Source organism: Rhinoraja longicauda, chromosome 38 (genome assembly GCF_053455715.1).
Source record: "Rhinoraja longicauda isolate Sanriku21f chromosome 38, sRhiLon1.1, whole genome shotgun sequence".
Lineage (NCBI taxonomy): Eukaryota > Metazoa > Chordata > Chondrichthyes > Rajiformes > Arhynchobatidae > Rhinoraja > Rhinoraja longicauda.
Window position 1 is genome coordinate 11488051 of NC_135990.1, and position 20871 is coordinate 11508921.

The following is a 20871-nucleotide window of genomic DNA, read 5'->3' on the forward strand; positions in this document are numbered from 1 at the left end:
ACAATACACAAGGAGCACAACTCCATCCAGGGCACAAGCAGTCTTTTGATTGACGATCATCCACCAAAGTAAACGTTCATTCCTAGGGTACTCGGACTGCATTTATGGAGCCCACACCAAGAAGGACTTAGCAGGTGCATGGGAGTACCGCCACCTGCAGTCTCCCCTCCAAGTCATTTTTGTTCTTGATGTGGAGATATCACTCTTCCTTCATCACTGAAATCCAGGGTTAAAATCCAGGAAAGGTCACAAAGTGCTGGAGTAACTCAGTGGGTCAGGCAGCATCTCTGATGAACATGGATAGGTGACTTTCCAGATCAGGACCCTCAATCCAGGAACACCCTACCTAACAACCTTGTGGAAATATCTTTAGAAGGACTGTAGGCGTTCACCACCAGTCAGAGAGGATCAATAAATCCTGGTTTTATTTGTAACATCATATTGTTGTAATGTGAATAACTAAAAATGTAAACTTGAAGCCAATAGTTACACACATCATTTGACAATCATTATATATATTTTTAAATGTTTTCATTTTCAATTTACTTGGAGAAAAGCACTTTGCACAATAAATCCAAGAGTAACATTGAAATTGAAGCTGAGGCAATGACTCCCATCTCTAACTGGGCTGTCTTTCTCATTCATCGGGTGATGCAAACGCTGCAACAACAGAGCCACACTGTTACTGCCATTGTTCCCAACACATCTGCAAATTAATTACTTGGGAAAGTTATAACTAGCCAAGAACAAAAGATTGAGCTTGCAATCACTCCGTGTTTTTCTCCAGCCATCTATTGATGTATTTCCCAAGTAGCCTAGTTTGTAAGTAAAAAAACTGTTGCTCTGAAAGGGAATGCACCAAAGGTGAATGTGATTTTTCTACAACCCCATCCTCCTCTCTGCTGTTTTATATGGAATTGAAAGACATCTTCGTCTTTCATGTTTGAATACTGCACATGCAGCAATCCGTAACACCAAGGAAGCATAAAGCAGCAGTATTTTTACTGCAATATAATTTCCCCCCTCGTGCTGGATATCAGTGAAGTAGTGGACAGAGCAAACCCTGGTAACTTTGGTTACTATGGTAACTTTAGTTGCAGGCTTGTGTTGCATTTCTGGAGATGATTTCTTGTGGTCTGGCGTACATTAGGGTAAAGCATTCCTATCAGATATTTTGGACATATTTACAATAGTTTCATCAATTTGGGTGAAGTTGAGTTTTTTAAATTGTAAAGTTAGGTAATATCAACCATGTGAATTTACATAGGACATGGTTTTTTTTTAAAGTTGCCTGTGATATGGAAGTTTTCTTATTTGACAGTGAGTAATGGTTTATTTTTAAATAATGCCACAGTTTAAGAATAAGGGGTAGGCCATTTAGAACGGAGATGAGGAAGAACTTTTTCATTCAGAGTGGTGAAGGTGTGGAATTCTCTGCCTCAGAAGGCAGTGGAGGCCAGTTCGTTGGATGCTTTCAAGAGAGAGCTGGATAGAGCTCTTAAGGATAGCGGAGTGAGGGGGTATGGAGAGAAGGCAGGAACGGGGTACTGATTGAGAGTGATCAGCCATGATCGCATTGAATGGCGGTGCTGGCTCGAAGGGCTGAATGGCCTACTCCTGCACCTATTGTCTATTGCCATAACTCAGTGGGTCAGGCAGCATTCCTGGAGAACATGGATAGGTGACATTTCGGGTCGGGGCCCTTCAGATTATGGGGGGGGGGGGGGGGGGGGTGAAGTGAATCCAGCATCTGCTATTCCTTGTTTTTACACTAGTGGTTCATTGGGACTAGCACAAAAGATTGAGTGGTGCAGAATGAATGTATCCTAAATTAACTATTTAATGAATGATTTGAAATTTATTGATTGAGATCTTAAATCATGTTGAATCACTTTCACATCAATCTTTTTTCTTTGCTCTTAATACATGTTCCATTTATGTTTGGATTCCTTGTATTTTGTTCCAAAAAATACTTAAGTCAAACTATGGAGTCAGGGAATATGGATTGCATTTGTATTCTCTTGAGAATGAACCATTGAGGTGATCTAACTGCAGAATTTACATTGATCCCAGTTTTAACATGATTGATGGAAAGAAAATATCTCCTCTTAATAGAGGTGCACTAGATTGTGATTGAAATAGGATAAATAAAAGAAAGCCATTAACAGAGTTCAAGGCCCAGGGGACACAATTTTAAAGTTTTGGGAAAATTCAAAGCAAGTTTAAGAACTATTTCTGCAGATCTGGAACTCATTGTTTCAGGAAAACAGAAGTAGAAAATCAAGGCTTTCAAAATGGATAGGCAATTAAAAACAAGAATAATTTGCAGTGCTGTGTGGAAGATATGGCAATAGGATTGACTGGATTGTTTTATTGGACCTGCACAGACTCCATGCATCTTATAGCTTCCTGTGCCATAATGGTATTGCGACTCCAATTGAACTCACTGTGCAAAATGGCGTTGTGTGAGAATGCAATACTACTGCCAGCTGATTGTTAGACTGTAATATCTGAAAAAGCAAAAAATAACACACCTTGAGGAAAAAAGGATCGATGCTAAAAAAGTTCAGCTGACAATGGAGAGCATCTGTTTTGCAGGGAGGGCCATTGTGGATACTGCAAACCAGCTTCGAGGAACACTTGTGTAAAACTTTTATTTAGAAAATAATAACTCTGGTTTGCTACATTTGCATTTTGAGTTGTAGTCATACAAGATAGGGCAGGCCAAATCGGCGGTGACCATCAACATCTCCAGATTATTCCATGTGCCATAAACATCGGGACAATTTACAGTGGCCAAATAATTTACCAACTGAGCATCTTCGGGTGTGGGAGGAAGCTGAGCATCCAGATGAAACCCATGTGGGTGCAGGGAGAACATGCAAACTCTATGTAGACACCAGTAGAGGTCAAGATTGAACCCAGATCATTGGAGATGAGTGTCAAAAAAAGAAATTCATTAGTTTAGAGATACAGCACAGAAACAAGCCCTTCGACCCACCGGGTTTGCACCGACCAGCAATCCCTGTACGCTAACACTATCCTACACACACTATGGACAATTTACAATTTTACCAAGCCAATTAACCTACAAACCGGTACGTCTTTAGAATGTGGGAGGAAACTGGAGCTCCGGGAGAAAACCCATGCAGGTCATGCATAGACAATACCCATAGTCAGGATTGAACCTGGATCTCTGGCACGGTTAGGCAGCAACTCTACTGCTGTGCCATTGTGCCGCCCCAAGTTTGGGCCAGCAAAACTATATTCATAATTCATGGCAATCGTTAATAATGTGCAATAATGAATATCTATGAAAATCAGAATTGTATGAAAAGGCATCTTTGCAAGGCATGGTGGGTCGCATCAAAGTATGGAGCTAAATTAATGACAAATAAGGTGACATACTAAATTCATTTAAAAAATGTCATACTTCCTACACATTTTCTTACTACAATTGGTACAATAAAAGCTAATCATTTTGCAGAACTAAAACAATAATTAATTGGGCATTAATTAGCATCCCAACCTCCATTCCTGCATTTGACTGGTCACTCCTCTGAAGTGTTGCCAAAGGGGAATTTTGTGAATAATTGCCAAAAGGGAAAGTCACCTTCCCCCTCCCACCCCCTTTTACGGACTCAACTCTGCCGACCAAGCAGATGCTGCAATAGTTAATGATGTTGATTTGAAGTCAGCCCGAAGTGACAGCTAAATACATAATCAGGTATTGCACCATGGTCTTAAACATGATCACTCGCGATCTAGTTGCAAAAAAAGTTATGTTCATTGTAAGCATTTTGCTAACTGGCTCATTTAGTTGTAGATTTTTTTTTTTTAAAGAAGACTGCTCATTTACTGGTTTGTTTGGGGGCTGGGAACCCCATCTGTTTTCTCAGTACTGCCTAGGGAGTAAATACACCACATAGTTCAAACAGAGGTTCTGTGGTGGGCTGGATTTCACCTGCAGGCAAACAGTACGCCCCCACTGTAACCAAATGTGGCTGGCAGCTTGCATAAAACAAGCTGTCGACAACAGCGGAGAGATAATTACCTCTTGGTCTGTTTTGACAATGTCAGCTGGAAATAAATATTTGGTCAGAACAGTTGAATGCTGATGCCTTTGCAGAGTCGCATGGATTTTTGTGATACGCGCCTCAATTTAGGATTGAAGCTCAGAAACAGTAGTAATGGCAATAGAGCACTCATTGCTTCACAGAAGCACCAACGAGAGACTATCTGTGCATCGCTGGGTTGGAACTAAGAGGCCTCAGATCCGACAAGAGTAAAAGTCAAGTTGAGACTTGTGGAGAAAACCATGAGCACTATTCCCTGTCACTCAAATCAAGACTTTATGAAGATATGTGATAATAGGAGTAAACTATTTAAATAGAAAATGAAAAATTAAACTGAATTCGCTGTACCACTAATTGGAATTGAGAGTACTAAAGTGAAATAAAGATAATCTAATTATAATTAGTACACATTGATTTGGTAGACACAAAATGCTGGAGTAACTCAGCGAGTCAGGCAGCATCTCGGGAGAGAAGGAATGGGTGACGTTTCGGGTCGAGACCCGAAACATAACCCATTCCTTCTCTCCCGAGATGCTGCCTGACCCGCTGAGTTACTCCAGCATTTTGTGTCTACAACATTTTGTGTCTACAGCATCTGCAGGTTTTTTTTCCTACACATTCATTTGGTGGTAAGTTAGGAATTGAAATAAAGGTGTAAGGTATTTAGGAAGGAACCATGGGTATGTTTTTTTAAAACGAATGTTTGGAAAAGAGTCCTAATTAACTTTTGTGTGCTTTGGGCTATTTCTGTTGAACTCGTAGCACCACATTGCAGTGGTCATGTTACTGACAAAAATAATTCTCATGAATTTCAGATGCGATAATGGCTGAATACCTGTCCAGCGCATCTGCCCTATTTTCTGTATGATTGATCGACTAATGTGTCACTGACGTTTATTCAACTTTTACCTTTTTGGCAATTCTTGCCAGTACACTATAAGCATATTCAGATAAGGTAATAAAAAGGAAAAATTAACAAGTCTTGCCATCATTATAAATATTACAAAAAATAGTGAAAACATTTGTCTCCTCTAAACTTTGCAATTATAATGAATGAAGGAGGGGAACTGAATTAATTCAAAGAACCTCCAGGGCAATCAATTGAATGGGACTGAATTAGCAAGGTAGCTCAATGTAGGAATCATTGTCAACAGGTTCACTGTCTGTTGTTTTGGGTGTTTCCACATTGAGAGAATTGTCTTCAGTTCTGGGCACGATGTTATAGGAAATATGTTGTCAAGCTGGAAAAGGCACAGAGAAAATATATGAGGATGTTGGCAGAACTAGAGGATCTGAGTTGTAGAGAGAGGTTGAGTAGGCTGAGACTCTATTCCCTGGAGCACTGGAGGATGAGGGGTGATCTTATAGTGATGTATAAAATCATGAGAGGAATAGATCGGGTAGATGCACAGGATCTCTTGCCCTGAGTAGGGGAATTGAGGACCAGAGGACATAGGTTTAAGGTGAAGGGGAAACGATTTAAGAGGAATCTGAGGGGTACCTTTTCACACAAAGGGTGCTGGGTGTATGGAACAAGCTGCCAGAGGAGATAGTTGAGGCTGGGATTATCCCAACTTTTAAGAAGTAGTTAGACAGGTACATGGATAGGACAGGTTTGGAGGAATATAGACAAGATGCAGACAGGTGGGATGAGTGTAGCTGGGACATGTTGGCCAGTGTGGGCATGGGGCCGAAGGGCCTGTTTCCACACTGTATCACTCTATAATTCTAAGCAAGAAACAAGTTAGTTTTAGGTGGCAAAGAGAATGGGAGTGGGATGCACAAAAGTAATATTTTTGAACACGTGAGGCCAAGCATGTCTTGGGGTAAATTGTTGATGAATGGAACTTAGAGAAAAAGGACAGAAACAAAGGGAAATGTAAAAGCTGTGAAATTCAGAGCTGCTGGAAATGCCTAGCGGGTCTGACCAGTTTTGCTGTAGATCATCCAACTTTAAAACTGACTCAGTTTTGTCTTCTCTACTATCATGGCTTTGCCTTTGTGTGCTATTGCTTTTGTCCTTCCCTTCCTGCCTACATCCCCTCTGTTGCTTAAACGCAACTTTTCTCTCCTTTACAGATCTGATGAAGTGTTGTTGACCTAAACGTGACCTTTTCTTGCCACAGATGTTGGGAGACTACGAGCTTCCAACATTTTCTATTCTTATTTCAGATTTCTGGCACCCGCATTGTTGTGATTTTCATTAACTTGCTTAAGGACGTAAACTTCTTGAAAACAGAAATACTTCACTACAATGGTCTCTAATTGAGCTTTGAACGAGTCGCCTACACATGGCCCTTAGAACGTTAAACAGTGCTTTAATTTGAAGGGAATGTCAACTACAATCCAGGCCATAGATTCTTAAATGAGAAATAAAACAGGAAATTGGCTTTTTTTTAACTACCTGAGGAAGCAACCAGGGCAAGAAAAGGGAAGCATTATGAGGGACCTTTGGAGCAGAACTATTATTTTTAAATCTCTGGAGATTGATATTTATTGTTAGTTTGCATTATTTGTTGGTTTTCAGATTTCACAGGTCTGTATTATCATTTCTAATATTGACATTTTCAACTGGGCAAAATCAGACTGGATTGCTTGGAAGTGATTATCCCCTTAAACAGTGGACTCTGACCCAGTTTATTTTTCTTAAGAAGATCTGTGTTTTCAAATGATAAACTTAATTGTAGAAATATGGAATTTTCCATTAGACAGGCCAGGTCAGTTTTGAACTGGTGAAAAGAAAATCAGCGGTACATATTCAGAGGACAAGAAAAAGGTTCTAAAAGCTTTAAAATTATTACTTGTTAGGATAGATTCTCAACGGGACTTTCAGTGCAGACTATAATGGCATGTCTGACTTATACTCTGTTACATTCCAAAGTTGTGTAATATTTTTAAAAGGTTAATGGTTTACGTGGTGTGTAATTTAAAGGCAGAAAATGTGGGAGTGACCTGTACAAAAATGTAGGGTGTAATTTGGATTCTTCTCCTAAAGAACAAATCTTTCCTAAGAAAAAAAATATTCCTGCAGGCAAACCCACAAGCTTGGCTCTGAATGTGGTCTTAGTTTTGGGAAATGCAGACAACAGAATTGCCAACTTGAAAACCACTATTCAATGTATTGGAAAGTGTGCTCTCGTTATATTTGTTTTATTAAAGTACCATTGTATATAGGCTGGATTGGTCTTTTATTGGCCATTAATAGCCTTAAAGTGCATTACTTTTAGATGGGAATATTAGAGGATGATTGCAGAAATCTCATGTCAAGTTACTTAGGGCAACCTTCTTTGTATTCAGTTGCAAAAGCCTAGCAATTTTACATCTAAAATCTGACTCTTAGTTCTGTGAATTGAACCACCCCACACTGGAAAGTTTGAACCATAGTCCAATCTTCTTGCATTGTTTTCACTTCTCATTGTGAAATTTATAGTAAGTGTTTCTTCCTGCTCAATTTAACATCTATGATCGACACTCATGTTAGTTTGCATTAAGATATATCTTATTATTTCTGTTACCATTTAAATGTCCTGGGATTGTTGACTGGTTGGGTGTTTCTGGAGATTTTCTCATTTAATTGCTTGCCTTTCTCAAATCTCTTGAATCACTTTGGCCTATCCAGGTGCGGTACCTCTCCAGGTGTGGACTCTTGCTTGATTGTGGTAGTTAAGTGGTGTTGACCAAATCTCTCTTTTTTGTTGAACTAATAAATGGAAAAAAATATTCTTGGGCAATGATAAATGTTCATTTACTGTTTATTTTGCTTCCAGGCTGCTAACACCAGTTACACAGCAATTAATCCCCAATTACTGGAGTTTCCAGTAATTGGGGACTAATTGCCGGGTTATTTCCAGTCTCAGCGGATAGAATCCTTGTTGTGTCCTAAACTAGGCAACTGAGTCAATGTGGATTCCCAGCCTGAAAGTATATTTACGGTTTATATAAGCACTGATGAGGGATGGAGTAGGATGAAGGACTTTGGATTTCTGGCATTGTGGCTATTTCCAGGGACCTTTCTACAAATCAGAAAGGTTGCACCCTAGCAGCACGGGAACATTATCCCCACAGAGGTTTGCCAGTGCTGTTGGGAGAATTTAAACTAGCTTGGCAGGGGGATGGGAACAAAAGGGAATTTAAGAAGGAAAGTTGGAAAATAAAGATTGGGAAACTGGAAAGCAACTGAAAATAAATAGGCAGTGGAAACAAAAACTAGCAGTGAATTAGGTTGGAGTATATAAAAATGAGGAAAAATAAGGCAATGTACTCATGCGTACAGCGTTGCAATAAGGTGGATAAATTATCAGCACAAATAAAATGTAAATGTAATAGTAAAACACAAAAGTGCTGGAGTAACTCAGCGGGCCAGGCAGCATCTGTGGAGGGAATCGATAGAGGATTCAGGTCCACTTTTCTCAATAGAAATTGTGTAAGGAAAAATTAGATTAGTTCGAAAGAATCAATAAATTTTGTCAAGGGCTTGCATTACATGAAATCTCTTTGTGGACTTTTGTTTTTAGGAATTCATCTCCTCTGCTATGTGGAGATGTAGTGTAGTCATTAAGTACAACATAATTTCATAGATGTGCATCTATTTTTTAATAATGAGCAGTAGGATGGCTGACAACCTACATTAGAAAGCTTGATGATGGATTTGCAATGGTTATCATTCAAATAAATGATTTATATAATTCCTCTAAAGCACCAAAATCCAAGAAGAAATGTGATTTGTTTTTGAATGTCAGGAGAAAATAAAGGAAGAGGCTTATAGTATTGCAAGGCATAGCAGTAGGCCTAAAATTGTGTTTTAGAACTATCAAATGAGAACTAAGAAATTAAAAAAAGAAAGGTGGAATGGGATAGTAAGCTGTCAAGAGACATAAAACAGATTATAGGACTTTCTATAGGTGTAAATGTAGATCAGAAATGATCACCAAGGGCATCAACAAAAATACCAGGAAACCAAGAATTTGGCAAGATTGAGGAACTGAAGTAATTTGTTAGAATTTTTTTTGAAAAGCAAGTATCAGAGAAGTTAGTGAAATTTGATAAGCATTACATCCTAAGGATTAATTATCTAGATCTCAGAGGCAACCAGAGATGGTGAATATATTTCTTATCTCTTACAAAATGTTTACATTTTCTGGAATGGTCAGTCTATGTTAGATCATAGCAAATGTGACCCTGCCATTCAAGGAAGGAGAGAGAAAATTGGGTTCTACCTACCTGTTCATTGAATATGTTGGCCTTCATTCTGAAAGGATTTCACCAAAGAAGTCTTCTACTGTTGTGCTCCATGGTGAGACTGGAGCTAGAGTATAATGTGGAGTTTTGGTATATTTGCGAAAGAAAATACGAATCGAGGAAGATATTGAGTAAGCTAGGTCTGGTTCTCTAGAATTTAGAAGGGATGATCTCATTGAATTTTTTACAGAATAGTTGCCGGAAAGATTTTTCCCCTGGTTGAAGAGTCTAGAGCAAAGGCCCTCAAGATCAGAATAAAGGACACAACATTTGGGTAGGAAGGAACTGCAGATGCTGGTTTACACCGACGATAGACACAAAATGCTGGAGTAGCTCAGCGAGACAGGTAGCATCTCGTTTGAGAACGTTTGGGACCCAGTTGAGAAACTTCTCTGCCCAGAGAGTGGCTATTTTCTATCAATGTCAACTCCCAGAGCTGTGGAGTCTTGAGTTCATTAAAATCAGAGATCAGTATATTTCTGCATATTATGTGATATAGGCTAGTGTGGGGAAAATAGAGCTTGGGTAAAAGATCATACCTGATCTTCATTGATGGCCACTAATATTGTCAAAGACTGAATGATTCAATGGCCTATTCCAGCTCTGAATAAATTCTGAATAAAATAAACTCTCTCACCTCAGTAAATTATTGTATCTTATGAGTTCCATGTGTTTTGGCTTGGGACATGTTTCACATTTTATATCTTCAATGAAGTGCTGTGTGGCCTTGAAAAAGTGCCATCTTTCTGGATGTTTTTGAAACTGCTCAGTTACTCCCTATTCGCAGATGTTAATAATAATAATAATAATAATAATAATGCATTACATTTATATAGCGCTTTTCAAACACTCAAAGACGCTTTACAGGGATTACTAGAACATAGAGAAGAAAATAAATAGATAAATAAGTAAACAAACAGAAAAAGGAGACAGAAGGTGAGGTGACGGTCAGTGGTTGAAGGCAGTGCTGAACAGGTGAGACTTCAGTGATGTTTTGAATGTGGTGAGTGAGGAGGAGTCTCTAACGGTTTGGGGTAGTGAGTTCCAGAGGGTGGGAGCAGCGATGGAGAAAGCCCTGTCCCCCCAGGATCTGAGTTTGGTCCGGATGGGGGGGACGGGACAGGAGGTTGGCAGCAGCAGAGCGGAGGGTGCAGGTGGGAGTGTGTCTGGAGGAGGTCAGCCAGGTAGGATGGGGCCAGGTTATGGAGGGCTTTGTAGGTCATGAGGAGGATTTTGTACTGGATTCTCTAGGGGATGGGGAGCCAGTGGAGCTTGTAAAGGACGGGGGTGATATGGTCACGGATCGGGGAGTGGGTGAGTAGACGGGCAGCGGAGTTTTGAATGTATTGAAGTTTACTGATGATTTTTGAGGGTGAGCCATAGAGGAGGCTGTTGCAGTAGTCCAGACGGGAGGTGATGAAGGCGTGGATGAGGGTTTCTGCAGCTGTGGAGGAGAGGGATGGACGGAGACGGGCGATGTTTTTGAGGTGGAAGAAGGCTGTCTTGGTGATGTGTTTGATGTGTTTGTCGAAGGAGAGGGTTTGATCAAAGATGATTCCAAGATTCCGGATGTGAGGGGAGGTGGATACTGGGAGACCATCAATATTGAGGATGAAGTTTTGGGTGGATTTGGTGAGCGTTTTTGGACCAATGATGATGATTTCGGATTTGTTGCAGTTGAGTTTGAGGAAATTTGATTGAAGCCAAGATTTTATTTCAGTGATGCAGTTTGTCAGTGTAGAATGTGTGGTGGTGGAGATTGACTTGGTGGAGATGAGGAGCTGGATATCATCGGCAAAGCAGTGGAAGTTGAGACCATGACGGTGGATTAATTGACCAAGGGGGAACAGGTAGAGGATGAAGAGGAGGGGGCCAAGGACTGAGCCTTGGGGGACACCTTGGGGGAGGGGAGCGGTGGGGGATTTAGAGTTGTTAATGGAGATGAACTGGTGCCTGTCGGAGAGGTAAGATTTGATCCAGGATAGGGCTGTGCCGGTGATGTTAAAGGAGGTTTCAAGTCGGGTGAGGAGAATGGAGTGATTTATGGTGTCAAAGGCAGCGCTGAGGTCAAGTAGGATGAGGATGTTGAGGTAGCCAGCGTCAGAGGAGAGGAAAAGGTCGTTGGTGATTTTGAGGAGCGCAGTTTCAGTACTGTGGTTGGAGCGGAATCCGGATTGGAAAGTTTCATACAGGTTATTGGTTATTATATGTTGGGAGGCATATTTGGCAGTCCAGACACCCTCACTCACAATGTTAGGTCGTTTTATTCATTGCTTTTTCTCAGTAAGATATGATGATAAATATACGCTTCGATAAGTAGGTTTCCATGTCATTTGTTTCATGCCTTGGATATTCTGTACAAGGCATAATTTGGCACAAACTCAATGATAGATTTGGGTTTAAAGGAGAGAGCATGCTCTGACTATAGTAGCCTGTTATTCAAATATTGTGGAGTGCTAATCAATTTTGTAGAGATTATCCCAAAATTCATTCAAAATAAAATGTAAATGAAGCATTTTATGTTTTTAGTTTTGAGAGATACAGCGTGGAAACAGGCCCTTCAGCCCACTGAGTCCGCGACGACCAGCGATCACCCGTACACTAATGATAGACTCAAAAAGCTGGAGTAACTCAGCGGGACCGGCAGCATCTCTGGGGAGAAGGAATGGGTGACCTTTCGGGCACGCATACACTAGTTCTATCCTGCACACCAGGGTCAATTTACAGAAGCCAATGAACCTACACGCTTTTAGAATGTGAGAGGAAGCCGGAACACCCGGAGAAAACCCACGCAGTATCAGGGAGAACGTGCAAAATCCAGACAGACAGCACCCATTGTCGGTATCGCACCCTGGCCTCTGGCAGGATGAGGCAGCAGTAGAGTTGCTGCCTTACAGTGAATGCAGCGCCGGAGACCTGGGTTCGATCCCGACTATGGGTGCAGTCTGTACGGAGTTTGTGCGTTCTCCCCGTGACCTGCGTGAGTTTACTTTGATCTTCAGTTTCCTCCCACACTCCAAAGATATATAGTTTTGTAGTTAATTGGCTTGGTAAATATAAAAATTGGCCCTAGTGTGTATAGGTATAGGTTAATATGCAAGGTTAATTGGCGCAGACCCGGTGTGCCGATGGGCCTGTTTCCGAACTGTATATCTAAACTAAGCTATACTCCATCACTGTGCCTCCGTGCCACTAATATTGTTCATATTACTCCTATCCAGACAGCATCTGTGCTTGTAATTTATCAAAGTAATGGCTGTTTTAGTTGAGATGACTCCATGGTAGGGTGACTACCTTAGAAATTTTGCTTTCTAACCCAATATCTGAAAGTGTTAAATGAACATTAATCCAAGCTAACTAGCCCTTGTGTAACAACGGTTGAACTCCGCCTACACTTGGTGTATGCTTCATATCTCCTACAGCTGTGATTAAGTTTTCTCCATCTATTTAATTCAAGACTGCTCCCTGGGGAAGAAAGTGCACACTCCATAGGGAACAAGAAGGAATTTCCATGCGGATTTGCCAGTAATTTGTTTTTTACTTTAAAGTAGGATGGGTGGCACTTGTCTGACCAACTTCAATGTTGTGGAGATTTCATTCTTATTTGCCAGTGGGGAATATAATTAGAGAATTTAAATGATGCAAGCCATTATCAGCGTTTTAGCTATAAATAGCAAATGCTGGAAACGCTCAGCAAGTAATGTGGTCGAGAGGAAAAATCTGGCGTAATGTTTTAAGTCAAGGACCATCAGAATGGGATTCGAGATTGCACCCTGATGCTGTGTTTATGCCTTGAATGTGGAGAGGTAACATCGGTGTGTTGTGAATGTTATGGATAATTGCTGGCATCTAAAATTGTTAACAATCCTTTTATGAAATTAACATTGTATATTTCTTTTAAGAAATTTACTGCGGTATTGTTTGCAGTGAATCAAAGGAAAGCATGATTCGGGCACTATATAATGCTAGTGCAGCGTGGACCCGTTGGGCCCAAACCTCTCCTGCGAGCCCGGCAACCCTCCCCCAACTGACGATCCATGGACCCATAGACAGCTGGGAAATCTCCCCCGGGGCCGGGGGCAGGCGAGGAGGGAGAGGAAAGAGGAGAGGGAGCCGGCGGCCGGTAGTAGGCGAGCGGCCGCAAGGGGCTGTGGTATGCTCGTCCTGCCGGCGGCCATCTTCTTTGACCCTCTGCCGCCGCGCTGCACCATGGGAGGAAGGTCGGGCATGGGGCACGCTGGGACGGGCGCCGGTCCTCCTGGCGGGGGGGAGCGCTTTTATTAAAGTTTATTAAGTTAATAGTTTTTAAAAGAAAACTTGATCAATCGAGACCGCAGGCAAAAGATGAGTAGGGTGGGCCTAAAATTGTTGCGCTATCGTGTACCGTTTTGGCTGTATTTCGGGAACAAACAAAAATCAAACAAACATACAAGATGAGAGTTTTAGTAATATACCAGAACAAGTGGACCCATTGGGTCCAAACCTCTCCTGCATTGGTGCAGCACCCCCTCCTCCCCTTCACCCATCCCTTTCACCCATTCCCTTCACCACCCCCTCCCCTCTCCTCCCCCACCCACTCCCCCAATCCCCTCCTTCCATCCCCCCTCCCTCCCCATCCCCTTCACTCCTCTCCCATCCCCGCCACTCGCCTCTCCCCCCCCCCCTCCCTACAACCCTCCGCCCAACCGTGGAGCCGTTGCCGGGCAAGGAGTGCCCCCGTGGTCGTGTGCGGGTAAGGGGGAGCAAGGAAAAGGCAATTACCTCTGCCCCGTTTCTCCTGCGGAGCCGAAGCGTCTCCTGCAGTTCGGCCCCAATCTGCGGCAGGGAACGCTGGAGATGGCATGGACCAGTTGCTGGGTGGGGAGCGTCTCCTGGGGCCGTGGGTGGGCGAGAGTGGACAGGGAGAAGGCGCTGATCTCGGCCCCATTTCTCCTGCTACGATCGGCAGAGTGCGGCAGCGACGGCCATCTTGTTGGACCCTCTACCACCGCCTCTGCGGCACGCTGCACCATGGGAGGAAGGTCAGGCGCGGGGCCCACCGGGATGGGCACCGGTCCTTCTGCGGTGGGGGGGGCGCGCATTTATTAAAGTTTATTAGGCAAATTGTTTTAAAAAAGTAACAATGGGATGTTTATACCAAGGGTCCTTCAGCCTGTTCTTGTATTGCTGTTGAGGGAGAGTTCCTCTGTGGTTACTCATTTTGGGACAGTATACTGATAAATGATCAGCTCCTGGCAGAGATCTCCTTTGACTTGGCAGCTAGCCTTATGAAATCAGTAAGTTTTCTGTGACTACATTTGGCCACAAAATATTTGCATCCGGTTCTGGCCTCCATCCACTCTCCTAACCTCAATATAAATGTCCCTTTCTCGCATTCATTGCTGAATGTTTCCCTCTCTGTTTTGCCTTTCTTATTAATATGTACCTCATGTTTGTTTGTTCAGTTTCTCTTTCACGTTTGTTTAATCCCAGGGTAAAGAGCAAGATGACAGCAGCCAATATGTTACTGGTTTGAAGTCGATTGCAGGAGGAGAGATCATAGAAATGAGAAACTGGGAAGAAATTAGGGATTGTTTAGGATCTACGTTTAACATGGATTTAACACGAAGTGGGAATTATATGGCATTCCGGGTCTGGCCCTGGATTTGCAAATTTGTTTGTGCCTGATGTCCAAAATGGTGGGTAGGGACAGATCTATGATCTAGGGCCTTTTAGCTGGAACAATAAAATAGATCACGATACATTGCGAAAGGATATAATTGAATGTAATACTCAAATTAATGTGACAATCCAACAGCTTTCTGGGATTTGGGCCTATTGCCTGTTTCGGTTTAATTGGAATTATATTAGATTTCTATAATTAAATGATTCATGTATCATTGGAATAAGCATCAAGCATGTACAACTTTTCTTTAACTTTATTTTTCCACAATCGAGACATTAATGAAAACCCAGCATTTATTACCCATCCTAATTGCCCGAGTAGGTAGGGATGAGTTGTTGCCTTGAACCACTGCAGTCCCTCTGATGAATGTACTCGGTGGTGTTGTTTCATGAGTTCCAGGGTTTTGGCCCAGCAACAATAAAGCACTATCAATATTTCTCCAAACCAGGTTGATGAGCAAACTGGAGAGGGACCTACAGGTGGTGATATTCTCATATGGACTCAGTGGACCGAAGGGTCTGTTTCCATGCTGTATCTCCAAAAAAAATCAACTTTGCAGATGCTCGCAAGTCAGTCTTGTCAGACAGTACACAAATATCACTAGTTACCATACCTCCATAGTATGGCAATAAATGGCATCAAAGCCTTACAAGAATGTTAAGAAAGAACAGTCACTCTAAGTGAATGAGAGGGGAAACTAGTTCTGCCATTTAAGAATTAAGAGCATTTAATTGTCAAATGTACAAGAGAATAATGAAATCCATATTTGCAGCAGCAGCAGAACACGCCCGTACCACAATTCACATAGTATAGAGTGAACACAAATTGAATTAATTAAAACCACAGTACTAGCCCTGGTTAATTTATAGGAACAAACATGTGTTTGTTGTGTGTGGAAAAGTATGCCACACTTTTCAATTTAATAATATTATGGGAGCTCATTCATATGTAAGGGTGTCCATAAATTAGGCATTCAGAACATGGGGTTTGACCTGAAATACTTCAGAACATGGGGTTTTCTGCTCAGAAAATTAAGGTGGCTGAATTTATTTGTGCTAAAGGGGCACAATAAAGCTGTATCTGGTGATTTAGAAATTAGCTTAGTTGGGTTGTTTCAACAGGCATCACAATCACCAAGTCTGACAGCATAAATACTTGCTACATGCATAATTATACTCTTTGATGTCTTATGACTTCCTGATTACAGCCATCTGTCTCATATTAATATTAAAGAATCAGTTTGAGCCTCTACTTTCTCATGTAATATTTTTGTGTGTGGGTGGTTCAGTGTGCTATGTTCCTGTGTGGAAGACTTGCAAGGAGCAGACTTTCTGAGCACCCATGATGTTCACAAACCATTATTTCCAATTAAATGCAAGTTGAATACCATATAGAAGTAAAGGGAAAATTGCTTTGGCTCAATTTGCACCTATTTCCAAACAGCCTGGTTAATTTGAAGTAGTTGAGCGATAAAAATTACAATGGCAGATCAGATTAAAGTGGCTTAATCCCCATCACTAAATCATTGTTTAACCCCTTGTAGAGATGGAAAGAGGCTGGTTTACTTGATGAATAGGGCTACAATTTCTTGCCATTTTGGGAGAGCAATTGCCATATCAATCTGAGATGCATCTGGATAGAATGCTTTCTATGGTGGCATTTGTTAAAATTGGTTAGATTAATTGGAGACTTGCAAAATCCTTCGCAATCTGAGGAATTTGAGGCATTGGTGTGCTTATTTTGGCCATCGCGTCAATGTTGTTGGACCATGACAAATTATTTTTGATATTTACACCCAGGAGCTTGAAACGCTACAGCATCTCCACCTCCACTAGGGTGTACTAGGGGTGTACTTCACCAGGCTTCTTGAGGTCAATTGCCAGGTGCTTTATTTTGCTGACATTAAGGAAGAGGTTTTAAATAACAGTCCAGACCCAAAATATGATGTAATCTATAACAATCCCTGCCCTGTGTCCTACCTAGGCTCGCACCCATCTCTCCCCACCTCCTCCGCAATCTACATTTCATTCTCTGGCTTCACAATTTGCAACTCTTTGCTCCTTTTGTGTCTCACCTTTTTTTCCATCTCTGGCCTTTGTTACAACCATCTGCATATCAACCCCCCACCCCTCCCCCCTCACCTGTGTTCACCTATTACCTGCCACGCTTTGTCCTGCCCCTCCTTCTTCTCCAACTCTCCTCCCGCCCCCTCACAATCAGTCTGAAGAAGGGTCCATCCCGAATTGTCTCGTTCTGCAGGAATGCTTCCTGACCCGCTGAGTTACTCCAGCACATTGTGCCTTTTTCTTGTTTTTATTTGGCATTGGGGTGATAGTGGTCTTCTAAAAGCAAGTGAGAACATCAGAGTGGAATGGAAAGTGTTTAAAGATGCCTGAATTCTCCTGATAGCTATTTCGTACTGGTTCTGATAATCGGATCCTAGGTTATTTTCTAAAAACCAGTGCTGAAAGTGAAGTTGTTAAATTTTATGGAGAATGTGCACTTCCTGTTCATAAACCGACCTTATGATGCCTTCATTTTCGCCAGTGTTTACGGTTGTAAGTTGCTACGTTAATATTTCTGTCAACTATCACAATGTAACTGCAGATTTTGACCAAGAGCAAATGTGCACTGGCTTCCTCCTTGAATTTCAGGTTATTTCCTTTAGTTTGAAATTTAACTGGAAAGTTATAAAATATAGTTTTGTGTTACCACTGTTGCTGAGTTTTCCTGTGAAATACTCCAGCGAGAGGTTATTTTACAGTTCTTTCCCACTGTGACATAATGGACTTAAGTGACTGTGTAAGAAGTTTGCAATGATAAATAATATGATGTTCTTCAAATCTTTAGTTTAAAGATACAGAGCAGAAACTGGACCTTTCAAGTCAAGTAAAGTTTATTTGTCACATGCACATACACGATGTGCAGTGAAATGAAAGTGGCAATGCCTGCGGATTGTGCAAAAAAAGAATTACAGTGACAGCATATAAATTAAAGTTAATACAGAGAAGACAAAATTTAGTCCCTGGAGTTATAATAGTTAACAGTCCTGATGGCCTGTGGGAAGAAACTCCGTCTCATCCTCTCCGTTTTCACAGCGTGACAGCGGAGGCGTTTGCCTGACCGTAGCAGCTGGAACAGTCCGTTGCTGGGGTGGCAGAGGTCCCTCATAATCTTGCTTGCTCTCGATCTACACCTCCTGATGTATAGGAGGTGTAGATCCCATCGGATCTGTGCCGACTAGCAATCCCCGCACACTAACACTACCCTACACACATTAGGGACAATTTACAATTATATCAAGCCAATTAACCTATAAACCTGGTATTTATTCACAAAATGCTGGAGTAACTCAGCAGGTCAGGCAGCATCTCTGGAGAGAAGGAATGGGTGACGTTTCGGGTCGAGACCTTTCTTCAGACTGATGTCAGGGGGGCGAGACAAAGGAAGGATATAGGTGGAGACAGGAAGATAGAGGGAGATCTGGGAAGGAGGAGGGGAAGAGAGGGACAGAGGAACTATCTAAAGTTGGAGGTCGATGTTCATACCACAGGGCTGTAAGCTGCCCAGGCAAAATATGAGGTGCTGTTCCTCCAATTTCCGGTGGGATTCACTATGGCACTGGAGGAGGCCCATGACAGAAAGGTCAGAATGGGAGGGGGAGTTGAAGTGCTCGGCCACCGGGAGATCAATCTGGTCAATGCGGACCGAGCGCAGGTGTTGAGCGAAGCGATCGCCGAGCCTGCGCTTGGTTTCGCCGATGTAAATAAGTTGACATCTAGAGCAGCGGATGCAATAGATGAAGTTGGAGGAGGTGCAGGTGAACCTTTGTCTCACCTGGAAAGACTGTTTGGGTCCTTGGATGGAGTTGAGGGGGGAGGTAAAGGGACAGGTGTTGCATCTCGTGCGGTTGCAGGGGAAAGTGCCCGGGGATGGGGTGGTTTGGGTAGGAGGGGACGAGTGGATCAGGGAGTTACGGAGGGAACGGTCTCTGCGGAACGCAGAAAGGGGAGGGGATGGGAAGATATGGCCAGTGGTGGGGTCCCGTTGTAGGTGGCGGAAATGTTGGCGGATGATTTGTTGGATCCGCTGGCTGGTGGGATGGAAGGTGAGAACGAGGGGGATTCTGTCCTTGTTGCGAGTGGGGGGAGGGGGAGCAAGAGCGGAGCTGCGGGATGTAGAAGAGACCCTACTGAGACCAGCATCTGCAGTTATTTTCTTATACTACTTATTTAACCTATAAACCTGTACGTCTTTAGAGTGGGACAAAACCGGAGATCCCGGAGAAAGCCTATGCAGGTCACAGGGAGGATGTGCAAACTCTGTACAGGCAAGCACCCATAGTCAGGATCGAACCCGGGTCTCTGGAGCAGTAAGGCAGCAACTCTACCGTTGCGCCACCTTACCGCCCATAAAGTTCTACACAAAATGAAAATAGCTGGCCTCTAGTGCTCTAATCAGTCTGAAGCAGCATAGGAGAATAATTAACCACAACCTGAAATAGTACAAAAGTATTGCACATCTGGTAATTTTGTATACAAATGCTGACTTTAGATAATTAACACCCAAGGCACAAAGACAGGTGCATTAGAAATTATCGGTATAAACATGCTACGCAGACTCTGATTTTTTTTAACAATTTAAAAAAAATTGGATTAACCAAGAATAGTATTTAACATTTGAAGTTGAATTAGTTCATTATATAATAAAAGTAACACAATTCATTGTTTCTAGACTGCCCATGGAACAGAAGTGATTGGTTGGCAGTCATATCACTGGAGCTGACATGCAGAAAAGTGGCTGAGTTCGAGGAGTTGTAGAGCATCTGTAACAAAGAAAACATTTGTAAGTTTATCTTGCATTCTTTCTCATTGGTTAAAGAAATTCAATTAAGTATCATTTTGATCTGTAACACTAATTCCTTTGAGTTCAATGGTTCAAACCATGCCTCGGGGCATGAGGCTCTAATCTAAGATGGCATTTTGATGTAATTCCGAGGTAATGTCAGAAACACTTTTAACTTGATGAAAAATCACAGTGAGGACCTGTTTACTTGCTCGGAGATCCAATGACACCATTCAAAGATCCTCCATTCCCTGCTCAACATTGCAACCAATCCACCAAACAAGAATAGATTGATTTAAGAGATCCTATTACTCTCTGAAGAACCTTGCTGCCACAATCTTGATGCAGCTTTTTTGAAAGGAGTAATTTATTGGTTGATAAGTGCTGTGTGAAGCCATAAAGATGCGTTGTATGTATATGTTATAAAAACATTATTCATTTCAAGTATTCAAAAATTGTTGAACCTGTGTACTTTTCCCCCCTGCTCCGTCTGTGTGTACAAATAGAAATACCACGGTTTCCTGTTTCGGAATTTAGTTGGCCCTGCCTTTCCTTTTGTGTCATGTTAATCTGTTTTCTTTTCAGACTTTCTTCCCCTTTCCTCCCCTTTTCTTCCATTTTCTTTTATTAATTATTCCCTCAACATTCCCACAGATGGTAATTGAAACATTGATACCAAGCATGTTGCAAGCCAACTTTTATTTCGGAAACATAGTTGCTTTTCTCCATGATGATGGTGTTTCTCTTAGAGGATGCAATCAAAGCGCTCTTACACGCTGTGATGAAACGCTTTACAGATCTTTACATTTTCACTTTGAGCATGATGATTGGAGATTTTCCTTGTAAAACATTAAATTTCAAACCATATATGTTTTATTTATTTTACAAATGCACTGACTTTAGTCGTCTTAAAATCTGTGGAATTCATTACCACAGACGGCTGTGGAGGCCAAGTCATTGGGTATCTTGAAATCAGAGATTGACAGATTCCTGATTAGTGAGGGTGTCAAAGGTTGTGGGGAGAAGGCAGGAGAATGGGGTTGAGTG

General features: G+C 42.0%; 1 protein-coding gene across 2 annotated transcripts in view; it reads left to right on the plus strand.

Moving 5' to 3' along the window:
• Nucleotides 1-20871, plus strand: part of znf592 (zinc finger protein 592) — a 150074-nt gene that overhangs the window by 23622 nt on the left and 105581 nt on the right. For both annotated transcript variants that reach the window (XM_078429703.1, XM_078429704.1), the window contains exon 2: nucleotides 19714-19824. The gene's annotated coding sequence lies outside the window, so the exon portion shown is untranslated. The remainder of the gene's footprint in view (nucleotides 1-19713; nucleotides 19825-20871) is intronic.